The following is a 13,902-nucleotide window of genomic DNA, read 5'->3' as shown; positions in this document are numbered from 1 at the left end:
TAACATGCTGTTCACCTTCTTAGTTGCTTGCTGCACCTGCAAACTAACTTTTTGAGACTGGTGTACAAGGACACCCAAATCCGTCTGAATACTAACACTATCTAATCTCTCCCCCTCTAGAAAATAATCTGTTTTTCTATTTTTGCTACCAGGTGAATAACTTCACACTTCCCCACATTAAATTCCATCTGCCACCTACTCGCCCACTCCCGTAGCCTATCTATATCCTGTTGCAATCTTTTTGCATCATCCTCAGAGCTTACTCTCCCACCTAGTTTAGTGTCATCCGCGAATTTAGATATGTTACATTCAATGTCCTCGTTTAAATCATTGATGTAAATTGTAAATAGCTGAGGCCCAAGCACTGATCCTTGTGGCACTCCACTAGTCAAATCCTGCCAATTTGAGAATGACCCGTTTATCCCTACTCTCTGTTTTCTACCCGTTAGCCACACTTCAATCCATGCTAATATGCTCCCATTTATCCCGTGGGCCTTAACCTTGTGCAATAGCCTTTTGTGTGGCACTTTGTCAAATGCCTTCTTAAAATCTAAATATAACTACATGTACTGGATCCCCCCTATCTAACCTACTAGATACATCTTCAAAAAACTCTAAAAGATTAGTTAAGCATAACTTCCCTTTTGTAAAGCCATGTTGACTCTGCCTAATCTTGCTATGGTCTTCCAGGAATCCCATAACGACATCCTTAATTAAGGACTCAAAAATTTTCCCTATCACTGATGTCAGACTAACTGGTCTATAGTTCCCCATCTTTTCTCTCCCACCCTTCTTAAATAGGGGTGTTATGTTTGCAATCTTCCAATCAATGGAACCATTCCAGAATCTAGAGAATTTTGGGAGATCAAAGACAAGCCATCCACTATCTCAGTAGCCACCTCTTTTAAAATCCTAGGATGTAGGGCATCAGGTCCAGGGGATTTATTAGTTTTAAGACCTGACAATTTACCTAAAACCATTTCTTTACTAATATTAATTTCCCCAAGTTGCTCGCTAACATTGACTTCTTGGTTCCCTTCTATTCTTGGTAGGTTTTCAGGGTCTTCTAAGGTGAAGACAGTAGCAAAGTACTTGTTTAATGACTCTGCCATGTTTTTGTCCCCTACTATAATTCCCCCCCCTCTCTGCCTCTAATGGACCCACATTTACCTTTGACAGCCTCTTCCTCTTTATATATTTGTAAAAACTCTTGCAGTCTGTCCTTATGTTCCTCGCTAGTTTGCCCTCATGTTTCATTTTCTCCCTCTTCATCACTTTTTTGGTTCTCCTTTGTTGATCCCTAAAGTTCTCCCAATCCTCGGGTTTACTACTCATCTTAGCTGTTTTATAGGCGTCTTCCTTTAACTTTATACTTTCCCTAATTACTCTAGCTAGCCACGGTTCGGCCACCTTTCCTGTGGCATTCTTATAAAGGAATACGTGCTCGCTAGAACACATAGGAACACGTAGGATCTACCAGTCCAGTTGCTCATTACTAAGTGCTTGGGTAATTTAGATTACACTCTATTCAATGGGAGCGATTTCCAAGCATGTTGTTAACTGATCACCTACTTCCCAATCATTATTGTTTTAAGGATAGCCAGATGTCTGACACATGCGGACACCCATCACCATGCTTAACAGTATCCAAACCAAACTGAGAATTCCATGCATCCCACCTATACATAGAAATTCCAGAGATAGGTTGATGGAATGAAATGCGCACTCTCTCCCTGGTTACCTAATTCCGAAAAGTATTAGGCACAGTTTAGCAAGAGCCAAGGCTTGGGACCCCCAGAGTGTGCGATAAAGGGGCAAGGATATCTCAGACAATGAGTGTAATAAAGTCATTTACTTCTGGTTCCAGATGACTTTCTACTGGGCACGGAGCTTAGTCACGTCACATAACTGCTGTTTGAGGATGGCGTTGTACTCAATTTGCAAGTTTAAGTTTCCTTACTCCACACACACATCTCTGTTTACCTAGCAATCTGGTTGTTAGACCACTTTCCAGGGGGTAATAATTCTTCCCCTCCCCCCCAAAAAGTCACTTAATCCACGACTGTTTGTGAGGACTGCAAGTTTCACCCACAAAATACACAGTCAATCCTCGTTACAGTATATTCTGTGAAGCACTTTGAGACAACTCGACAACATGATAAGGCACTATATCAAATGCAAGGATTATTATTATTTATTTTTACTCAAGACCCAGAGCTAGAGTGTTTAGTCATGTTGACGTACTGCCTGTCAACCTGAAGTTATTGAATTAATGCTGTTTCAGAGATGACTTTATATGAAAGGTGCAAAATAAACATACGTTATATTATATTCATGACACATGCATGTGTGTTTAAACACGGCTGTGAATACTCTGGCACAGAAGATGGAGAAACAGAATTCTAGCTCTTCGACCTTCAGTGAACCAATCCTGGCCAACAATCCTTCAAATAAAGTTGGTCATTCACTTCATGGCTGTCATTGCTCTGTGCAAAGTTTGTCTACAAAATACACATTTGCTACAATTTCCAATTAATCCTGTGAAGCCCTTTGAGATGACCTCCAGCCATGAAAGGTGCTCAAATAGGGGAAAGAATGATCATCATACACCAACATCCAAAGCTATATTGGTCCGACAAGACAACCACAAATGAGCAAAGACTGGAACAAGCGAATGTGTTGAGGCCACGATTGCTGCTGGAAAGTGAGCCAGAGCGGGAATGTCTCAGCAGACCTGATGACAGGCTCCATTTTGTGTATAGCTCTCTACAGTTTTGCTCAAGAGGCCAACAAATTCTCTGCTACATTGTCTCACATCAACCACTCCATTTGGGTCACTCAAGTATAATTATTTTACTGCCACACACACACAAAAAACCCCACAAAACTTGTGTAATGCAGCACAACCTGCTCAACATCTCAGCATCCTGACAGCATGAATTTATGCATCAGAGTAAAAAGTTACAGCTTTTACATTAATAAAATATATTGGCGTTTCAATCAATTTCCCTGGTGGATTTGTGTGTAAGCATTGTAAAATGATTTGCCAACAACCGCGGGATGAAATTGCCAGATGTGAGTAAATTAAATTTCGTGTAAACAAGGCTTTCAATGACAAGTGTGGTGTTAAGTAAATGGATGCAAGCCCGATTTGGTACATCAGTATTCTGAGAAACCTCCACAGCTGGAAGTAATTCAAAAGAAACATTAGATTTGCTCAAACACTACTTTCCATTGAAGCAATGGTCTCCTTCCTGACTTCCACTGAATATATTTTGCACAATTTCATCTGTTTCACCAGAGTTTCACTTGCAGAATTCCATGTAATGTCACATTGCAGAGTGGAGTCACATAGTTGTTAGAAAAGGTTGATTTTGATATAGTTTGTAAGAAGAGTAGAAAATAATTAATAGTGAATATATATATGTATATCAATACCCATATACGCATGATGGTAACAAGCAGCGGGAGAAAGAAACTGTTAGTCGTAATTAGAAACTGTTTTCCTAACATTTTAAGAATTTGCAGAATAAGTCAGTCAGTTGTGAGGGAAGACATAAAACAGACAGAGACAGGCCTCGGCCTTGGAAGGGAAAAGTAAGATGTTTTATGTTGAAGAATAATGAGCAAGCTGCTTTGTCTTAAAGGGGCTGCTTAACTAAAAGATATGGGTACAAGGATGTGCAAGGGTCAAGTACGTTGGGTACGTGCTAAGATACTTGATTGGAGAAGAAAGGGGGAAGATCTCTAGGTGGAAAGTATAACTACCCTGACTTTAGGCAAGTAAGGCAGCAGATCCAGCCAAAGAGGGCAGCTGAACCATCGGAGAGAAGGTGTGCTGAAACAATCTCAACTGACTGACTACTCCAAAACTGGTAGTATAAGTTCTGTTACTTGTAGTGGCAGTATTATTTTACTAGTCTTGTATGTGTTACTTTGATTAATAAATCTCTATTACATCTTAATTGAATTGTTGGGTCATTATTTGAATCTCGGGATCGGAAATCCCAACATAGTGGAATTCTATAGCTTATTGGTTAGAGCGCTTGCCTCGCTAGAGAGAGGACTCGGGCTCGATTCCCGGTCAGGGCGAAACCTTAGGCAAGTTTCCTTGCTCTACAAGCCTCTGTTTTCCTAGCAGAAAGTAACAACCCAGTTGGTAGTTGATTGGTGGATCGCTTTCCAGAGGTAATAATCCTTCCAAAAAAATATATATATATCCACGACTGTTTGTGGGATACTGCTCTGTGCAATTGCTTACTATTAAACACTCTGAGACACTATCCACATAACTGGCACTATATAAATGCAAGTTATTGTTGTCTATGGGACATTGCTGTGTGAAAGTTAGCTGCCACACTCGCATACAAATACAGTTACTACACTTTATAGTAAATCATGTGCCGCGCTTTGAGACATTATGACAATGTGGTAAGGCGCTATATCGAATATAAGTATTATTATTGTATGTTTACATTGTGTTCATAAAGCTTGTTTGAAATTTAAGTCAAACTATTAATATCATTATAACTGTAGCTTTAAATACAAATAAAATAAGTTATTAATTTCTTCACTAAATTGTTCCCCACAAGTTGTATGTCAGATGTAATCTTGCAGAACGTCTGTCTATTTGGAATGCTAACACATAGATCCATCTTCCAACTGGGGCCCAATTGGGACAAATTAGCATAAACTGCTCTTCTGTTCAGTCATTAAAATCTGATCACATCTTTCTTTTCCCTAATAACTCATGAAATCCTTATGGACCACGTGGTGTGCACTGAAATGATAAGATAAATCATAAGGATGGGACGGTAATAAAATATGTATTTTCCCCCAGAAGCAGAGTTTGGCAGAAAATAATGTGGCATTTTATCCTATGGTATTCATTTACCCCAAAGGAGCACTGTGTTACTCAGAGAGAGGATTGCTTCTACCCTTAAAGCAATGAGAATTGTTGGGCTATTCCCATCAAACATTAAGGTTTTTAGCTGCTAAATTAAGGAATTAGAAAACCGGACTGTACTTGGAAACGGGCCAGGAGGAAAGTTGTCAGATAGTCAAGTGCATCAAATGTTGACATTTACCAACATAATATGGTCACTAAACTTTACAGTAAATCCTGTGAAGCACTTTGAGATGAACTTGCATTTGATATAGCACCAGGATGGATCAAAGACCAACAAGGGATTTATTATAATAATCCTTGCACTGGATACTGTAAAGTGTTGTGATTGTGTAGGCAAATGCAGCAGACAATTTGCTCTCACCAATGTCCCGCAAACAGCTGTGAAGTGAATGATCGATTTAATCTAGGGGATTAATGGCCAAGATTCTGGGAGAAACTCTCTTTTCTTTTTTAATATTGTGCCATGGGATCTTTAACGTCTATCTATTCTTAATATCTAACAGGCAGACAGAACTTCAGTTTAACATCTTAGCTGAAGGACGGCACCTCTGACAATACAACACCCCTCCAGCACTGTATTGGAGTGTCAACATAGACCATATGGATACCAAGTCCCATTGTGTGGCTTGAACCCACAACCTTCTAACTCACAGGTGAGAGTGCTATCAACTGAGCCAGGCTGACACTCTTGCCAGTAATAGAGTATAATAGCATTACCGAGCTGCAGAATGCTTTCAGACTCAGACCTACTTCATGAATAAACTAATGCAACTGAAGCACTGAAATGAATAAGCAAAGAAGCAAAAGCAGAAATAAACTCTTGTGAAGCGCTTTGAGACATCTCGACGATGTATCAAATGCAAGGATTATTATTATAATCTTGGTATATGTGTGGTTGTATTCAATCTTCCATCCATTGCAACTTTTCTTCATAAGCACATCTTCCCCGACCTTCAGCAGCCGTGGTGAAGCTAATAAATTGGGGATTTATACTTCTTGATTTTACATTCTTCTCCCTCTCGAGCAATTAGCTGCAAACGTTCTGGTTTAAGCGGGAGATCAATTCAGTTAAGATACATCGATCCAAAGTGTATCCGATTTCCTACAGCATTTACATTGTCTCTCCTCCCTGCAGCACTGAACAGTGGGCCAGAAAGTAAGCTGTTTACATGGGTTTGATTGGAATCTTTCGGCCTCACAGGAAGCCAGTTCAAAGCCATTTGCTTCGGTGAGTTGAAAATAATAATTACACAAAATAAATGACATGACTACTACCAGTTAGGAATAAAATATTCTCAAAATGTAACCTTTTTTTGTAATTAAAATGTCTACATTGGCTGCAGGCATTTTTTTTAGTGCGACGGAAATGGATTAAACACAGTTACACCGTTAACTTGAGATACATCGCTGAGGCAATTGGTATAGATATCACAACCTACAGAGAAGCCAGTGTAGGCTTCAATGTTCTTACTGTAATGAAAAGGCTCAGCCTGATTTCTAACTGTGAATCCACTTCAGCTGGTGAGAGCAATATTAGCTGCCTTGACTGACAACCATGAAATATACCCCAGTCCCTCTGCCTAATACTGTACAACCAATTGCTCTCCCCCATATACCCCACCCAGAAAAAGCACAGAAATTGCTTCCATCAGCAATTATTCCTCCATTATTTATCAAACTTTCCCCATTTCTGACTGACTGAATGAATCAGTGAGTGAGTGACTGAATGACTGAGCAAGTGAGCGAGCGAGTGAGTGACTGATTGCCCCAATGCTTTCCCTCAGTCAACTGCGACCACATGAGAGTGACTGACATGTTGCTTTTATATTTTAATTCCTCCCCCTGCTCACTCCGCACCCCAGTGCTAAGCACTTACCTCTCAGCCAGCTCCCTACCCTCAGAGCCAATTCCCATGCCTCTCCATAACCAGTTTCCCTAGTGCCTTATTCACTCCCTCCCTAGACTAGCTGAGATTGTATGAAAAGGTTAAATGGACCAAGGTCTTATTCATGTGAACCTCTTGCAATCATTTGTAATACAGAAATGACAACAGTACTTAAGTTCAGGAGAGTGCGTTAGTGACTATTGCCAGAGCAATTGGTCTCCACTACTGTCCAGTGGGAGAAAATTACTGCTGGATTTATTTATACAGGTCAGGGGGCTAATCACTGACTCATTAAACTCATTAACTAGCTTGTTGCAATTAGATTGCCTGCCAGATTTTAACCACAACATTGAGAGTTGGTAACGTATTAGCAGTGTTAACACCAACATATAATCTCTGCTGTTCACCCGGCAAGAGCAAGAATATTCCGCCATCCTATTAGATCGTGGCTAATCTGTACCTCAACTCCATTTACCCACCTTTGCCCCATATCCCTTGATAATCCTCACCAAACAAAAATCTATCCACCTTAGTTTTAAAAATTTGAATGAATTCCAGATTCCCACCACCCTTTCCGTGACAAAATGCTTCCTGATTGAAGTAGTCCAGCGTTCAGACCGTTCATTCCCTGCTGAGATACATTCCGTGGACTTTAGCTTGCCCAAAAGTGGACTTTACTTTTTGGGAAATCTGCTAAGAAATCTTGTAAACTCAACCCCATCATAAAAGTTATACTATTCAGAGGATTTATAACACAACATAAAAGGGAAATGTCAGTTTGTGTTATATACGTACAAAAATACCCTTCTCGTACAGGAACTAGAGATTTTTAATGCACCCTATCCAAGATCGTAGACAATGTCACATCAGCTCCTACAGTTCAATCACAAACTTGCTGTTGAATTGTCAATTCCTCTGCCACACACCACCACATGTAAGGAAAGAGTTACTTTTCAGGGTATTGCTTAATGGATCCTGGCTGTACTACTAATAATGTTTGCATTTAATATGTAGTCTTATCATGTCTTCAAGACGTCTCAAAGTGCTTCATGGAATATATTGTAAAGTGAATTGACTGTATATTTTGTGGGCGAAACGCATCAGCCAATTGCGCACAGCAGTGCTCCATAAACAGTGTCGTGGATTGAGTGACTAAATTATTGTTACGTTATACAAATGTAATCTTGTTGTTGTTGTTGTTATTTATTTATTGTACTTACAACTGTGACTCTGAACAGGCTCAAGTAAGTACGATCAAATTTTAAGTTCAATTACTACTTGAACATGTCAATTATTAATTTCTTCCTAAAACCAAATACTGTATTAGGCCCTCAACTCAATGGATTTTTAGGACTGACCCCTGTAGTGATTTACACTGAAGTATCTTAGTGCATCGAGAGTCTCATCATCGCTCTTCACTTAGTTGGTGCTTTGCACTCTGCTTTGCGCTTTTGATTAAAAAACCTGACTTGCAGGACAAGTTTGCAATAGCAAGGTAACAGAATCTTACATACATTTTGCTACTATTGGTAATGATTCAAGCGTTCCCCCACTCCTGACACCCCCATCATTAGAAATAGCTTCTCCCTATTTACCCCGTCAACATTCCTCATAATTTTGCACACCTTGATCGGGTCCCCTCCCAATCTCTCTGCCTCAACTCCTCCAGTCTTTAGTCCTCTGTCTTTTAGAACTTCCATCCCAATCTTCACAGCAAATTGTATCCAAACTCATCCGTTCTACTCATTCCTGTATGTGTGCAACTTTAGACACAGAACCCCATGTACAAATCCGGTGCAATAATGACAATTATGAAGTGCTACTCCATGAGTAATATTTCATTCAAGTTGAATATTGCCAAAAAAGGTACGGTAACCACACTCTACAGCAACCTCCATGAAGCGCTTTGAGACATTCCGACAACTTGATAAGGCACTATACCAAATGCAAGGATTATTATTATTTTATTATTATTATTTTACTATTATTTTCACTCAGGAAAATATAAATTTTGTCTGGTTTTTCGTTTCCAAAGAGCACCTTCAACGTTCAGTTGTCCAGTCGCATATCCACCAACGTTTCTTTTCATTTGCAATTCCTTTGTGTGTTGCCATGGCAACAAAAAACAGAAACAGCAAAAAGCAATTTGAACCTTGTTAGAAGATAATCGAGAGGTACTTTGCATTGTCGGAAAAACAGCTAAATTGAACTCAGATATGGCAGTGCACATGCATGTTTAAATGTCTTCTCCTACCTTTAAATGTTATTACCAATGGCCAAATTATTTATAATTCTGATGCATTGCAGTCCACAATCACACTTCACGGCATCATTGAATAATACGAAAATGGCTTGCAAAGACATTCAAGCACAGCAGAGTTTTACAATGCACNAAAAAAGCCACATAAATACGAGTGCAATCTCTTCCAGCTATTTCAAATCCATTCTTCTTTGATTGATCCCCATTAAGCTATAATACCTGGGAGAAAATGTAAGCTACACTCTTCATAGCACTGACCCGCTATAAGACTCTCCTCTCGGCACTGATATCCAGACTTCTATATTTGTCTGATCTGGTCATTTGCTATTACTCTTTACTATGGGTTAATTGTGAGACAGTACTTTGAACAAATAGTCTACAAATACACAGTCACTACATATTTCCATATTGCTGGAGGACTGCCAGTTGTAAGAAAGGAAATAATCTTTGCATTTGATATTCATGTCAGGAGGACGTCTCAAAGCGCCTCAGGATTTACTAAAAGTGTAGTGACTGCATGCTTGGTGCTTCATTCAAATACAATCTGGTCTTCTGATAACGAATGCAGTGACTCCATCTGCTGTACGTTCAATGGCAAAACAGCGTAATCACAATTTAATGAGGTATTTTTCCATGGAGCTTACAGAGCAACGCTTTAGTTTTGTAGGAAGACAAGAAATCCAACAAAACACAACGAATGGTACGGCCAAAGCCCAGGTTGACAAACGCACAGGATAATACTCCATTACAGAAATCTCATTACGCCTTTCAAATGCATGTCGAGTGTATCATACGTCCCACCCCCGTGTGCTTTTGAAATCTGCACCAAATTCCTTTCGACAAAAGCACGGTTTTGATTAATGATGAGATGCAGGTAGCAATCCCCTGGTTGCTGGCACCTGGCGTAGCTTTATTACTGCTGCTTCAACGTTCAGTTGTCCAGTATCATATCCACCGACACCCGGGAAATCACTGTGCAGCAAAGGGAACGGGCGGCGCCGCTGTTGGAGGAAAATGTAAATGTTTCACTTCTGCGACTCTCCGATCTATTTTAGCGTACGTGTATGTCGTGGGAAACAGCTGGAAGACCCGAGCTGCCTGGTGCAGGCAAACTGATTGATTGCAAGTCAACACAGATGCAGTTCCGTATAATTACCTTCCACTTTCAGGAGTTTGTCTGAAATGTTGGGAGAAATGAAACCACTAATTCGTCACCTCAGCGGTGCTCGTTGTAAGGTCTGAGAGCTGCAATAACCAATGACCTCCCCTGGCACGGACCTTTGGCTGTCACGTTTCACAAACAAAATGCACAATCAATCCACTTTATAATATAGTCTGTGAAGTGCTTTGAGACATCTCAACAACGTGATAAAGCTCTATATCAAATGCAAGGATTATTATTATTGAAATGGCAAACCAAGGTTCCATCTGCCTGTTCAGGTGGACGTTAAAGGTCCCGTGGCACTGCTTGGAAAGAGAAGGGGGTTTCTCCTGGCATCCTGGCCAAAAATCCCCCAAATAAAATTGACCGTGGCTGTTTGTGGGACGTTGCTGTACACAAAGTAGCTGCCACGTTTGCCTACAAAATTCACAGTCATTGAAAATCCTGTGAAATGCTTTGAGGCACCATTCGGATGTGAAAGATTCCATACTATATTCAAGGATTATTATTTTAACTATAATACAGCATTATTATTCCTTAACGTTCCATGTAGCGTAACTTTATGCTAGCTTCTCCTCATCTCCACATTTTCCAGCTATTACATGTTCCACATTACATCTAAATAATCTTGCTTCTCCCCATTTATCCAGTGGGTTTCTCCCCTGTCCTGTTTGGGTATATTCCTGGTGGATGTGGACAGAATGAATCAAAGACAAGAGGACAGGAAATAAGCACAGGACATCTGCTGCTTATAATCTCATGTAAACTGATGGTGGAATCCCACAGACATGCTAGTTGTTTCATTAATCGGTGATATTATCCCTTTCCCAGTCAAAGCTTTTGTAACCCTTGTGTGAATGCTTATTAAAAGTAATGGGAACGCAGCTACCCATTGGCCCAGTTGATAAAAGCACATCTTAGTGCATGCGGTATTGAATGCCAGATGGCCGCAAGTTCAAATCCTGACTGTAGCTGATCTCAGATTGGGCAACTGTAGAGGTGCTGTGATTGCCCTTTGCAATGCCTCAGGCTAGAGAGGAGGAATAAAATTGGCCAGAATTCCTGCTTCTGATCCTGCAGTAATCTGTGTGGGAACGTTCAAATATGAAAGCAGCAGTGGGCTCACTGTAACTCTCACTATGATCAAGTTGTTTGCACAATACTCACTGCCTATTCCTGACACTCGCTACCTCGTCACTTGGACAGGCTCTGGATCACATCTAGGAACATACTCTAGCTAGACTTGATCATTGCTTTTGGGAGAGGTGAGGAGGCGCAACAAGGGGCGAACAGATCAGGAGAGGAGAGGTAAGGCGAGAGGAGAGTTGAAGGGAGAAGTGGAAAGACAAAGGGAGAAGCGGAGAGACAAAGGAAGAGGAGAGATGAAAGGAGGAGAGATGAGGCAAAGAGAGGAGTGACAAGCGGAGGAGATGAGAGGAGTGACCAGACAAGGGGAGAAAAGAGGAAAGGGAAAAAATTGGAAAAAGGAAATGCATAAAACTGTATGGATGGAGAGAACTATTATTTCACGGTTAGCCCGCCTAGTTTATTTTAATCTGATTAATATGGATATATTTAATCGTTAGTTAAATAATGAAGATTGAAAGGCCACTTTTATCTGATCTGTCTTCCTGTCTCCTCTTGTTTTGTGATCACTAATTTCTCAGTTAGCACTTTCTTGTCTGCAGTAATTACTGTCAAGGGCCTTGAGACACTTAATAAAAATAATAATTTTACATTTGGTATTCTGTGTTTCATATTGGCAGGGCACCTCAAAGTGCTTCACATGCTGACTTTAACGTGCAGTGAACACTGAATGTTAGGCAATTATTGAAGTTTATAGACAAGATAAATCTTTTCATGCAGGGCGAAACCTTGGGCAAGTTTCCTTACTCCACACGCCTAATAATAATCCCTCCAAAACCAAAAACAATAATAAATTGGTCATTTTCAATCTACGACTCTTTGTGGGACATTGCTGTGCGCAATTGGCTGCCGCGTTCGCCCACAAATATATAGTCAATTCACTTTACAGTGTGTTCTGTGAAGCGCTTTGGGACGTCCTCCCGACGTGAAAAGCGCTATATCAAATGCAAGGATTATTATTATTATTATTAAAGTTAGTATGTTGAATGCCCCAAGTAAAGTGGAAGAGGCAGAGTCTATTGTGGGTTTCAAGAAGGAAGTAGGCAAGAATATGAAAGATATGGGCTAAACCTTCCTCTTTGACTGCACCTTCGGTCACCCTCCTACCTCCACCTTCCCTGCCCTCCACCCCTCCTGATCCCCATCCCCAATTTAGGTGCATCCTTGGCTGTCTAACACATTGGTACATCCTCTCAATGTGAAAGACGTTATACAAATGTAAGTTATTGAAAGGTTATGGGAATATGACAGGCTAGCGGGATTGAATGAATACCTGCCTCTACCATTTTACTTAGCTTTTCTGCATGAAAAGATTCATCCGGTCTATAAACTTCAATAATTGTCTACAAATTCAGTGTTCACTGCACTTTACAGTGCATCCTGTGAAACACTAAGAGCCAATGCAGACTCGATAGGCCGAAAGTCCCATCGAGTCACCTGTTACCTGTTTTGAAATTTTTATTCTGCTTGAATGTAACATTTTAAATTTTCCTTATTTATCATTTGCATTGGATATTAAGCAGACAATGAAAGAGCACAGTGAATGATGAGTACAAAACATGTCAATATATTCACTGGCATTTATAATTAGTGATGTGCTATTTAAACTGCTTCACAATTAAGATTTTAATAGAAAGTGTAGTCGCCATTGAGAAGGACTGTGAGCAACATCAGGAGGTCAGAGGGAAATTAGTTGATTAACGAGCAGAGAGACGGCAAATGAAATTTAATGCAAGAATGTGTGAGGGTTATATATTTTGGGAGGATGAATAATGAGAGGAAATATACGCTAGATGGTAAAGATGTAGAAGGAGAAGAGCAACGAGACCTCAAACGTGCCTTTGGTCACCTCCCACCCCCTTTCTGGCTCAGAGTCAAGCCACCCTACTGTTAAGTGCTCTGTGATTCTACTTGCGTGAAGGGCGCTATATGAATGGAAGTTGCTGTTCTATTTACACTGCTGCTTCTCATTAGATTTCTACTGTGCTCACTTTCCATCAGATTGGTACAGCTGTCAGGGCAAGGCACTTTAAGCGTTGACCACTGTCAGCGGTTCTCTGCGATTGACAAACAACAGCTTCCCATGTAGGGTACTGTTTTTCTGCCCGAGTTTGACAGAGTTACAGAAAAGCTTTTCATTTACAGACCCCCAAAACAGCAGCTGGAGAAGCTGGGATACTGAGGTCAGGTTTTATTGACAGCTGGGATTGAAGCGATTGGATCACCGTGGTTTCTGAGTCACCAGGAGATTTGTTGTGGAATACATTCAATGAGGAATATATGAATACATTTATGAAAAGGCCCTTATTATTTTCAGTATTGTGAGAGGCAAACGGCACACTGCAAAATATACCAAAAGCATCATTCTCAAAGAGATGCACAAAATAACACAACATTGCTATAAAAGCATTTTTGTATGCAGAAATAACTTTGGTTAGAGAGGGCAATTTGCTGAACAGGGCAATTTATTTATTGGGCTATTTAACCTTGAAAAGAGATTCCCAGAGGGGTCCTATAGAGATGTATAACATTCTAAATGG

This window comes from Callorhinchus milii, unplaced genomic scaffold, assembly GCF_018977255.1.
Source record: "Callorhinchus milii isolate IMCB2004 unplaced genomic scaffold, IMCB_Cmil_1.0 Scaffold9, whole genome shotgun sequence".
Lineage (NCBI taxonomy): Eukaryota > Metazoa > Chordata > Chondrichthyes > Chimaeriformes > Callorhinchidae > Callorhinchus > Callorhinchus milii.
This window is presented reverse-complemented; position numbering follows the sequence as displayed.